Genomic DNA, 10,573 nt, shown 5'->3' with positions numbered 1-10,573 from the left:
GCCCAGTGCTGGCCATCACTGGGCACCCACTGCTCGCCAGGCACTGTGCGAGGAGCCAGGAAGCTGGAGGAGACAGGGACCTGGGACCTGGCACGTCACCCTGGCAAGGCCAGGAGCTCAGCGGAGACATGCGAGGATCGGGCCAGGACTGGACCCCACGGCGCTGGGGCAGGTACGCAGGCTCCTGGGCGCCCTGAAGCCCTGGCCTCCACGCCTGTAAGATTGTCCCTCCCCACCCATGAGCGGGGCAGCTCAGAGCCAAGCCGGCCCCGACAGGCTGTACAAATCAAACAAAAAAACACTTATCTGCGATGGGGCAGATACCTTTGGAAAGATCAGATGAAACAGAAACAAAGACCGTTTCTCCCACATAGGTTCTCAGCACCCTCACTGCATCATCATCACGCCGCCGACTGCCAAGAGGGGTCATAGAATGGAGCATTTCCTAAAAGCCCACAAGCCTGAGACCCCCTTTTTCGCCACACAAATGGTGGTATCCATATGTCAGAGAACTCATCTGGGAGAAACTTTGCTGCAGAAATAACTGTGGCTCTGCAGGGAGTGCCATGCCTCCCGTTTCCAGGGACCTATGTGTCACAAACTTCTCCCTTCGTGGCAGTCATTCCCGTGTCTTCTTAGACCTAAATGAAATGAATCTTGGGTACCCTGAAGACACATGGCATCCTGTAGCCACAAGACCAGAAGGGACACCGTAATAGCATCAAGACATCCATATATATGGGGAGGGGGGTTACAAAATAGTTCAGGAACAGCTTTAGTACAGCCACCGCCCGAACCAAACAGACAGCAACCAACCATCAAGGGTGCATAGCCCTGGATACACCAATAAGTAATACAAGAAACTTCACTGTCAAATAGGGGTAAGGATATATTATCATTATTAGAGTTAAATGTGGATGAATTTAAAGCACCGAGCACAGAAACCAGTACACATTAAACATTTAATAACCGTCATGTATTATTACTACTACTACTACTACTATGACTACATATGACTAAATGGCAGTAATTCATTCTTATTGAGGGTCCACTGTGTATGCCCCTCCCCGCCCAGATCAGGTGCTGTGGACAAACTCGAATGATGTTATAATTCAGAGAAAGAGACCAGTGAGGACTGGATTTGTCGAATTCAGTCATGCATTGATTAAGCACCCAGTACGTGTCATGCCCTGTGCTAAGTCCTGAGTTTATCACTGGGGTAATTACGAAGATGACTGAGACAGGGTCACCTGAGTTATATTCATCGTCTAGCAGGAAAAACAGGTGCGGAAACAAATCTCTATAATCCAGCCTGACATGGGCTCTCACGGCGGCATGAACGAAGTACTGAGGTGGCCCAGCAGGAGGGAAATGTCCCAGGGGACCGTGAGGGAGGGTCAGGGAAGACACCCAGAAGAGCTGGGCCTCCAAGGTCAAGTGTGAGTTCACCAGGCCGACAAGGGCGGATGTGGCCAGCAGAAGACAAGACACATGCTTCGAGGAGACACGAATGATCGTGGCATTGCTGTGAGCCAAGGAGGAGGCAAGAGAACAGAGCGACGTGGACGGCAGAGCTGAGAGAGAGGACGAGGAGCCGGAGACTACGATGGGAAGAACCAGGGCCACTTTCATCCAGGGGAGTGACAACGTGGCGCCAGCTGCAGCTACGAAGGAGCGGTCTGAAGGCCCAGCTGTGCGTGGGGAGGTCTCGGCCACCACGGAGTGAGTACCAGCCGCATGCTGAGGGCATGGGCCGTTACATGTGTCTCCTGAAGCCTCACTGCCTCCCAGTGAGCAATCTCATCAGCATCAGCTCAGAAATGAAGAAGCCGAGGCTCAGGGCAGCTGTATGTGACCCGCCCAAGGTCACACACTGTGGGAGTGGCCAAGTTGAAACCCAACCCAAGTCCCTCCAACCCCAAAGCCTCTGCTCTGCCTACGCTTCGATGTGCCGTCAGAGGGGGCAGGTAGGAGGCGCCGAGGCTGCTGCAACGGCCCATGAGGAGGGAATGAAGAGGTGGCCACCGGCCAGGACCGAGAGACATGGAGGTCGGGATGAGAGAGCCTGGGTTTCTGGGCAGCCCTGACACGCAGCCCTCCCATAATACCCCACGGGCATCGTGCACCTGACTCGGGCTGGTCAAGCGTGAGGGCACTCCGGGATGCAGAGCTATGTATCACACTCCTGGGGCTGACTTTGGGAAAGACTAAATTCTTGAACTGCACCTGACGATGAACTATGGACACCAGGCCCCCAGCCCCCTAGTCACGCCTGACGTATGGTGACCGACAGAAACTGCACTTAGAGGGACTTCAGCCTGTGGACCACCACACATGCATCCTCCTCCATGTGGACTAATAATGCACGCCTCCTGCGGGCCGGGTGCTGTGCCAGGGGCCTCTCCGCGGTCAGTTCCCATCATTCTTCCCTAAGCATTGTGGGTATTATCGTCCTGTTTCTTATGGAGAAACCTGTCATCAGGCAATTTAAAAGTCTGGCTTTTAAAAATCAAGCCCTGATCCATCAAGTCCAAAGCAAGTGGCTTTCTGTGTAGAAACAACCACCAAGGACATAAGAAACTGCTGCCTCTGAAGATATTCGGACCCACGTGATACTGTTCTTGCACTTCTTAGAAGAGGCGGGTGACAGGGGAGCCACTCACAGCAGCCCTGATTCTAGGGAGGACTATTAAATAAAGAACTTGGAGAAAGTCCTCCAACTTTGGGTACATCCAGTCCCTTCTACGAAAGCGTCTGATCTCCTGAGACAGCTGTAGTCCAGCTGGGCCCTGGCCAGGCTGGAGATCAGGCAGCAGGCAAGAGGTGGCCTCAGAAGGATCAGGACACAGCAGGACAGGAAGCGCCTCCCGCTCCTCTAGGTCCCGTCTGTGCACCATGAGCTCAGCTGGCCCAGACGACAGGTGCCCACATCGCTGTGGATTCGGGACCTGCGGGGAGAGCCACTGGAGGCAAAGGTTGTCTGTTGCTTGAGAGAAAATGACAACACGGTCAGCACTGAACACAGTGACACTCTGACCACCACTGGCCCACTCACGGTCCCATCCAGGAAACCGGCTTGGAAAATCACCCAAAGCTGAGGAAGGCATGACAAGTCGGCCCCGTCTTCTCCTTTCCCCTGAGGGTTGGGGCAGTGACCTGGGGGTGCGGCTTGCTCTTGGCCTGGCGGGATGGGGAGGAGAGAGATGGGGAGATGGGGGTGGGGGACACAACCCTCTGCAGGTGCCCACAGCCAGCAAGGCCAACTGATTAGGTGTGAGTCAGGTTTTCAGCTACAAAGGCAGCCAACCAAGTGCCTCTCCGCTCACCTTTCCATGAACGGCGACCTTTCCCTGTCCCCAGCCAGGCCACATTACTGCTAACGTCTGTCAAGGAGTCTGTCAAGGAAGGAGCCAGCAGTTCGTGAACGGCGACCTTTCCCTGTCCCCAGCCAGGCCACGTTACTGCTAACGTCTGTCAAGGAAGGAGCCAGCAATTCATCAAAGTTCAGTAAACACAGAGCATCCTCAGCTGAGGAGACAGGCCGAATTCCTAAGCGGTGATGCGCAGACTCCTGCAGGCTGCGGGCCTTCCAGCCAAAGCCAGGAGAGGCGGGAGCTAAAGCCCCGCTCCCGGTTTAGCCCAGAGTGATTGGAGGGGGCTCCTTCCTGCCCCCTGCATCAGGTCCCACGCCACTAGGAACACGGCTAGTGGGCAGCCCGGAGGGCAGACAGACCTCAGGGCTGCTGCAAATGGTGGGCTGGGCTATGCTTCTGAATGTGCAGGTCTTTCGGAGGCAGCCAGGAGCCTGGCCCTGGGAAGCACGCGGCCTGAGTCAGCAGGGGCTCCGGTTAAGAACACGGGTTCTGACTCGATAGGTCTGGCTCGGGCCCGAGACTGCATCCCTGATGAGCTCCCAGGTGGTGCTGATGCTACTGCTGTGAATAGCATTGTGAATAGCACGGGCCTCTAGAGTCAGACTCGCTCAGACTGCTGACCAGATCATTCGGCAGAGTGCCTGGATCACATTTAGAAAATTCTAGAATCCCTACTGTGTCCCAAACCTGGCTACACATCAGAGCTGCATTGGCAATTGGTTAACGGTGCCCAAAGCTCAGTGCCAGAAATTTGATTCCATAAGAATAGCATCTGGGACTCCATAGTCTTAAAAAAAAAAAAAAAATTGCCCAAGGGCGCCGGCGGGTGCGCAGCCCTTCCCAAAGACCACTGTCCCGCCTGACCTTTGGGACCCCAGGACTAGCCCTCTGCCTTTTCTGTTCCTGACTCTCTAGCTCCACCTACCATGTCCATCTCGGCTGTCACAATACCTGGTCACACGCACCGCACCGAGAAAGCCTCTGGGATGTCATTTAAAGTGCATGAGGAAGGCTGGCCCCTGACCCGAAATAAGATTTCTCCCCCACTTTGGCTGTCTCGCTGGCTTCGCTTTCTCAGACTGCTGTAGAATCCCAAGATCTCAGGGGCAGGGCCAGAATCCTATTTACCTCCGTATCGCGGGGCTTACCAAAGGGTTCAGAGCAATGACCCAATAAATGGGGGTGGAATTTGAATGAACACTTTGAGCTAAGCATTGCCCTTTATTCTATCTTTATCCAAGGGAAACATCTGGAGAAGAGCCATTTAAATGAGTTACATCCTGTGGTTTTTATCTCACACAAACTGCACACCTTGGAGGAGGGAGGAGAGAAGGGACGCAGGGTGGACGCCCCGCAGAGCTCTTGCTGGGCCCCAAGCTCTGTCTGCTAAGCACCTGGCAGACATTACCACTCAGGACCTAAACCTGCTTGCTTATCGGACTCGACGGAGAACTCACTAACGTGTTACGAGCTCAGTCCCCCACTGACCTGCGGAGTCAAAATCTCTAGCAGCAGAACCCAGGGATTCGTCATGCTCTCAGGTGGTCCCGGTACATGGGAAGCACCGCACCCATCATCGCCCCCTCACGGCAGCGCGTGCTACAGGTGAGGTCACTCACGTGAACTCGCACGGGGCCAGAGCCCAAGCAAGAAGGAAGTGGGACCACACTTTCTACTGGCATTTTCACAGGACATCAAAAAATTCCAAACCCCGTGGGGAGTAATAGGTGATGACCTTGTGCTTAGAATATGCCAGCACTTGAATTCGCCTACTGAGGATACACAGTGAGGCAGGGTTCCAGTTAGGGCACAGTCAACTTGGGGACTTCACCCTGTACGCCCCCAGCCGAGTCATTCTTAGTGTTGGAAAGCCACTGACATTGACAACCTGTATGAAAGTGGCAGCCACCAGAATTTAGAGGGCACGATTCTGGCAAAGAAAACATTTTCCTTTTTCGAGGAATAGTTAGGTTCCCAGATGAGGGGAATATGTCACACACACACACACACACACACACACACACACACACACACACACACAAGGGTAAGTAATGATTTCAACAAGGCATTTGATAAATCTTTCACGATGCCCTAAAGGGCTGGTTGGATAACTTGGGTTGGGTAACACTGTAATAAGTACAGCTAGTTAAGCTAACCTTCCTGAGTGGTGTGCAAATTGCCTTGGATATCATGTCACTGCTTCTATTCTAGCTCTTTCCTTCTTAAACATTTCCTCAGTGTGGGGTTGGGATAGAAAACACGTATGTGACTTTCGGTCAAGACGGCATGGTGAGCTTGTACTTTGAAACAGCCCCTCTGGGGCAAACTCATACCGCATAAAAGAACAAAACGGAAAAGCGTAGTGAGGCCCAAAACCAAGCTAGTGTTGTCACGAACCAGACAGGTTAGACATGTAAAGCCACTGGCCTGCGAGGCCCTGTCCGGAAGCAGAGGGTGTGGGCCGCACCCGCGGAGGACCACGTGAGAAGGGGCACAGGAGCCAGGCTCCACCCTGAAGCCACGCTGCTGGCCAAAGAGACTTAAAATTTTCTGCAGCCCTGCTCGTTAGAGCTAAGGCTAGAGAGGGTGCTGGGAGGACGATGACGTAACCGAGTGGCTCTCCCGGCTCCGAGTCTGGGTGTCAAATTTCCACAATTTCAATACACAGAAGGAGCTCTGCAGGCTCTGGATTGTGCCCCAGGGACCTGGACAGGCAACTAGCCTGGGGTGTGTCTCTCAAATCACCCAGCCCTCATGTTGGAGGACAAAGAACGTCGGTGGGGAGGAGGTATCTGAGGTATTTGAGGAAGGAAATAACAACAGCAAATAAAATAGTCATTCAAAATGAGCCCAAAAGCAAAATTCCTACACTTGCGAAGAAATACAATGCTAACGACGACAGCGAAGGAAATAAACGTTTGGAATATGGATTCACAGCAAAGTCAGTTCACTGAACAGCCTGACAGTGAGTCTAAATAACTCTAATTAGGATGCTTAAAGATACAGATTATGGAACAACTTCCACTAAAAAGAGAAATCATGAGACAGACATAAAAAACACTAGTCTGTAACTAAGGAAAAGAGTCGTTCAGAAGCCTTGGAATTGAAAACTGTTGTCACTGAAATTAAAACAAACATATCAATATAGTGGCTAATATCGAACAAGAAGCAGTAAAAGAGAGGATTCATGAAGTGGAATGCAGTAAGGAAGAACTCAACCAGCACAGCGAGCCAAAGAGATAAAGCAGGAACTAAAAGGGAGGAACTATCTAGGGGGCAGACGAGATACGGGGAGCCTAAAATCTGTGCCTGGTAAGTGTTCCAGAAAGGAGGATTCAGGGCATCACAGAGGAGCAGCTCTTGAAAGACATCTGAAACTCCTCTAAAACTGATGAAAGACATGACTGACGAGTGAAAGTAAGCTCTGAGCATAGAGAAAGGCGAATAAAATTAAATCCGCACATTGTAGTGACATAGAACATAGAAGGCAAAGGAGAAGATTTAAGTCTCATAGAAGACAAATATTTTTTAAATACTGAGGACAAACAACCTACAACCTAGAGTGAGTGAGGGTCTAGGTGATGTTTATCAGAAATATAGAAATAAAAAAATAATTCAAAACTAAATTAGACATTAAGTGGATATGTTTAAAAATGAAGGAGCACCACTAAAAGAATGCGGATTCAATCTGGTCATAAAATCTGAAGAGAAACAAAAACGTGGGATGGAAGAATATTTTTTTCAATTACGAATCAATAGCAGTCGGGAAAGGAAAGCGAGTAAGATTCTCAGACGTAACAAAATCAGTACGTGGGATAACAACCTGTCAAAGGGCCTTGACAGGTCTAAAACCAGTGAAATGACAATTCAGACAGACATACTAAGACTCAAAAAGAGAATCGTATAACTCCCCGCAGGGTCACGAATGCCATCTGTATGTCATTTGCAAACTCCATCAGGGATCTGATGTCCAGGACTGAGAGTGACCGTAGGACTCCCGAGAGGCCAGCTTTGAGTGCGAGCTCACATTAGATGACCAGCCCCAAGACCCCTTCCAATCCAGCATTAAGGATCCCATAGATCATTAAGGCTTCTTTCATCCAAAAAGCTCACAAGGGCGGGATCCACAGAGCACAGTCTCTCCTACTCTCTACCCCACCCCCGCCGTCACCCTACGAAGAGGTATCGAGCATCAGCTGGAAATGACCGTCATACAAGTGAGGCGCTCCATGCTGGAGAGCCAGATCTCTAGCCCTGAGCATCAGGGCTAAGCAGAGAGACACGCAGGCTGGGAGACCTGCCCCCCAGGAAAGTTGGAATCCATTCCCACAATGCTATCCAGAGACCAGCAGGAAGGCAGCACTTCCAGTGGAGAGAGCATGGTCTTCCCCAGTGGGCGACCTGCACTGGAATTATGGTTTCAGGCCGGTTAAGACTCTCTCTAAGCTCCTCCGTGTGTAAACCGAGGCTAACATTCCACGCCATGGTTCTCATGAGCTCTGCCGAGACGAAAAGGGAAAGATGCCTCGCAGGGCACCGGCCCACGGAAAGCACTCAGTGAACAGCAGCAGTGATAATAAGCCTGCACGTTTATCACTTCTGAAAGCACTTTGAATTATCCATAAACTGAGACTAACTCACATGCTTGTAAGATACTGTCACATAGGAAGGCTGCTCAGTGTTCAGGGTGGAAGGCCCGGCTTTCTCCTTCCAGCTGGTGACCTCTCACCCACTGGGCACTTCTAACTGGGTAAAACCCAGAAACCTGATCCCATCTGGCTTCACCATTAACTGCCAAGTGTCTATCAAGTGGTTATTAATAAACTCAGTTTCTGCCTAGATCAAATCGGAGAAGACACCAGCTAGCCAAGTCCCCTTTTCCCTTATTTTGGATGACTTTGAAGTTTAAGTCACCTTGTCCTGAGAAAGAGAATTCACTCGGGAATGTCAACAGAACTCTCTTATTGTTGGCTGAAAACATTTCATGTATTACCTAATTTTTCATATGTCCCCACTTGCATGAAGCAGAGGGACATGATCCCTGCCCAAGTGTGCCTTGTCCTGGGTCCCAGTGGGACAACGCCCTCTAAGGGGTATTTCTGAGCCAGGACACCAGGGCCAAATGACAGCCCTTAGGGCTCATGGAGCAGGCGGGGCCTGAAGGGTGTAACCATGGAAACGGAGGCCTCCCCGGCCTGGCCACACAGAAAGGCTCAGTCTGCCAAAGTGAGGTGTGGAGATTGTCACTCTATGTTGCTCCAAAAAGAACTCCAACCTGAGATCCCAGAGCTGGACGGCCTACAGGAGGTCTCCTCCCCGACGGGTTTCGAACTGTGCTACGTGGGGCCCTGGTGGCTCGGGGAGGGGCGGTAGGGGTCGGCGGGGAAAGGGGAGCTGAGAAGGAAGGGCACCAAGACCGCCGTCTTCACCTCTCCCCAAGTTGCCCCGTTCTTAGTCCATCCACAGGCTGGGGGGCTGGACATTTCCTTGACATCGAAGGTTCCATGCTGGGAAGTGCAGGTGCTGAAAATCATGGCCACAGCTGGCACACAGGGCCCCTCTGTGCCGAGCGAACGGAAGAGCCCCCCGCATGAACAGATCTCGGAAAGGTGCCCCTTCCTGCGACTGTCCCAGCCGGCCTCCGTCCAGGGCCCCGCAGGCTGGGTGAGCAGAGGGCAGGCTGGCTGTCAGCCCCCAGCCGCCCCCGAGCCAGTGCCCGGGGCAAACCACGAACTGCAGAAGCCTCTGCATCCGCCCTGCCATGGTTTATGGTTTTCTTTTACCAAAGTACCTCATAAGGGTGGTCTCCGATGCCACCTCTCCCGTGAATAATAGCCAGCTTAGCAACCTTAGAGTGGCACCCTGTGGTCACAAATGCCACAGGCAGTCTCACGTAGACTGCAGAAGCCCTGTGGGACAGTGTCATTGCTCCAGAGTCACAGCGGGCCTGCTCAGGGCCCCAGCTCCAGCCCAGAACCAGACCTCCCGACTACTCAAATCCTCCGTGTCCCTCGGCTACGAGTCTCCCCTCGAAAGAGTCTTGTCCTCTTCATCCCATCACAATAAACTCTTCCAAAGTTCAGAGGCGAGTCCCTCGTGTCCCCACCTGGTGGTCCCTGCTGGAGGAGATGTCACTGCCCGAGCCCTGGCCACAGTACAACTGGCCAGGAAAGCCGGCCGTCGCGCTCCTGCAACGTCCGAGAACACCCAGCCGCCTTCTCAGCGGTAACTGCCCACGCGAAGCCACCCACCCCAGGCCCGCCACGCCCGGTCCAACGCTGCGGACCACTCCGGAGCCCCCGTGGCCCCCGGCCTCTCTTCTCTCAGCCCTCACGGCCAGTCTGTCGTGACATCCCGTCACCTCGGCCTTCTCAACGCCGCCAGAAACTTCTCACCCTGTCACTGCAGCCGCCAGAGTCAAACCACCTTCACCTCCCACTGGGATTTATTACGACGGCCTCCCACTCGTCCCCCTGTCCTGCCCTGCAGCCGAGAACCCAAGAGACTGGTCCCTGAAATGCACACACTCCAAGGCAGGGCCCGCCCCAAGGGCCCCCATAACTTCTCATCCCGCTAGGAGTCAAGGCCAGCGCCCTTGTGAGGTCAGCCAGCCCCGCCGGAAAGCCGGCCGTCGCGCGACCTCCAGCTCCCGGACGTGACCTCCAGCTCCCGCTCACCCATGCTCTTGGCTCCACACCAGCCTGGAAGCCGTCACGATGCCTCCGCCTCAGGGCCTGGGCACCTGGAGCACATCACTCACTCCCCCGCCTCCTTCGCATCTTTGTCCAAAGGTCGCTTTCTCAGTGAGACCTGCCCTGCCCCGTCCCTTTGAAACCGCATCATCCGCCCGTCCCCTCCCGCGCTCCCTGTCACCCTCCCCTTTGACTTGTTTGTTTCTTTCTTTCTTTTCTCCTCGTCTGAAATATGAGCTTCTGGAGGACAGGGATGTGTGTCTGTTGTATTTGCTGCCACAAAGTAGAAGCCAAATGCGTATTTACTACTAGAATGAATAAATGAATGGGAAAAAAAAACAATAGTATTTTATAATTTTTGTTTGGGGACGCCTGGGTGGTGACTGCCATTGCGTTGTCAACTTTTATTTTAAATAAAAAGGAGGAAAACGGGGGAGGGAGGAAAGACAAAAGGAAAATACCTTCTGCTATTAGAATCATTTCGTAAAAGACACTTTAACTGCCTCA

General features: G+C 52.7%; 1 protein-coding gene across 1 annotated transcript in view; it reads right to left on the bottom strand.

Moving 5' to 3' along the window:
- LPIN1 (lipin 1) overlaps window positions 1–10,183 on the bottom strand; it is a 94,208-nt gene extending 84,025 nt beyond the window's left edge. Inside the window, exon 1 of the mRNA XM_015588248.2 lies at window positions 10,052–10,183. The gene's annotated coding sequence lies outside the window, so the exon portion shown is untranslated. The remainder of the gene's footprint in view (window positions 1–10,051) is intronic.
- Between the last annotated feature and the right edge of the window lie 390 nt (window positions 10,184–10,573).

The sequence above is a fragment of the Pteropus alecto genome, unplaced genomic scaffold, assembly GCF_000325575.1.
Source record: "Pteropus alecto unplaced genomic scaffold, ASM32557v1 scaffold61, whole genome shotgun sequence".
NCBI classification, from domain to species: Eukaryota; Metazoa; Chordata; class Mammalia; order Chiroptera; family Pteropodidae; genus Pteropus; species Pteropus alecto.
Note: the sequence above shows the minus strand (reverse complement) of the source record. Positions and strands in the feature narration are given on the sequence as shown.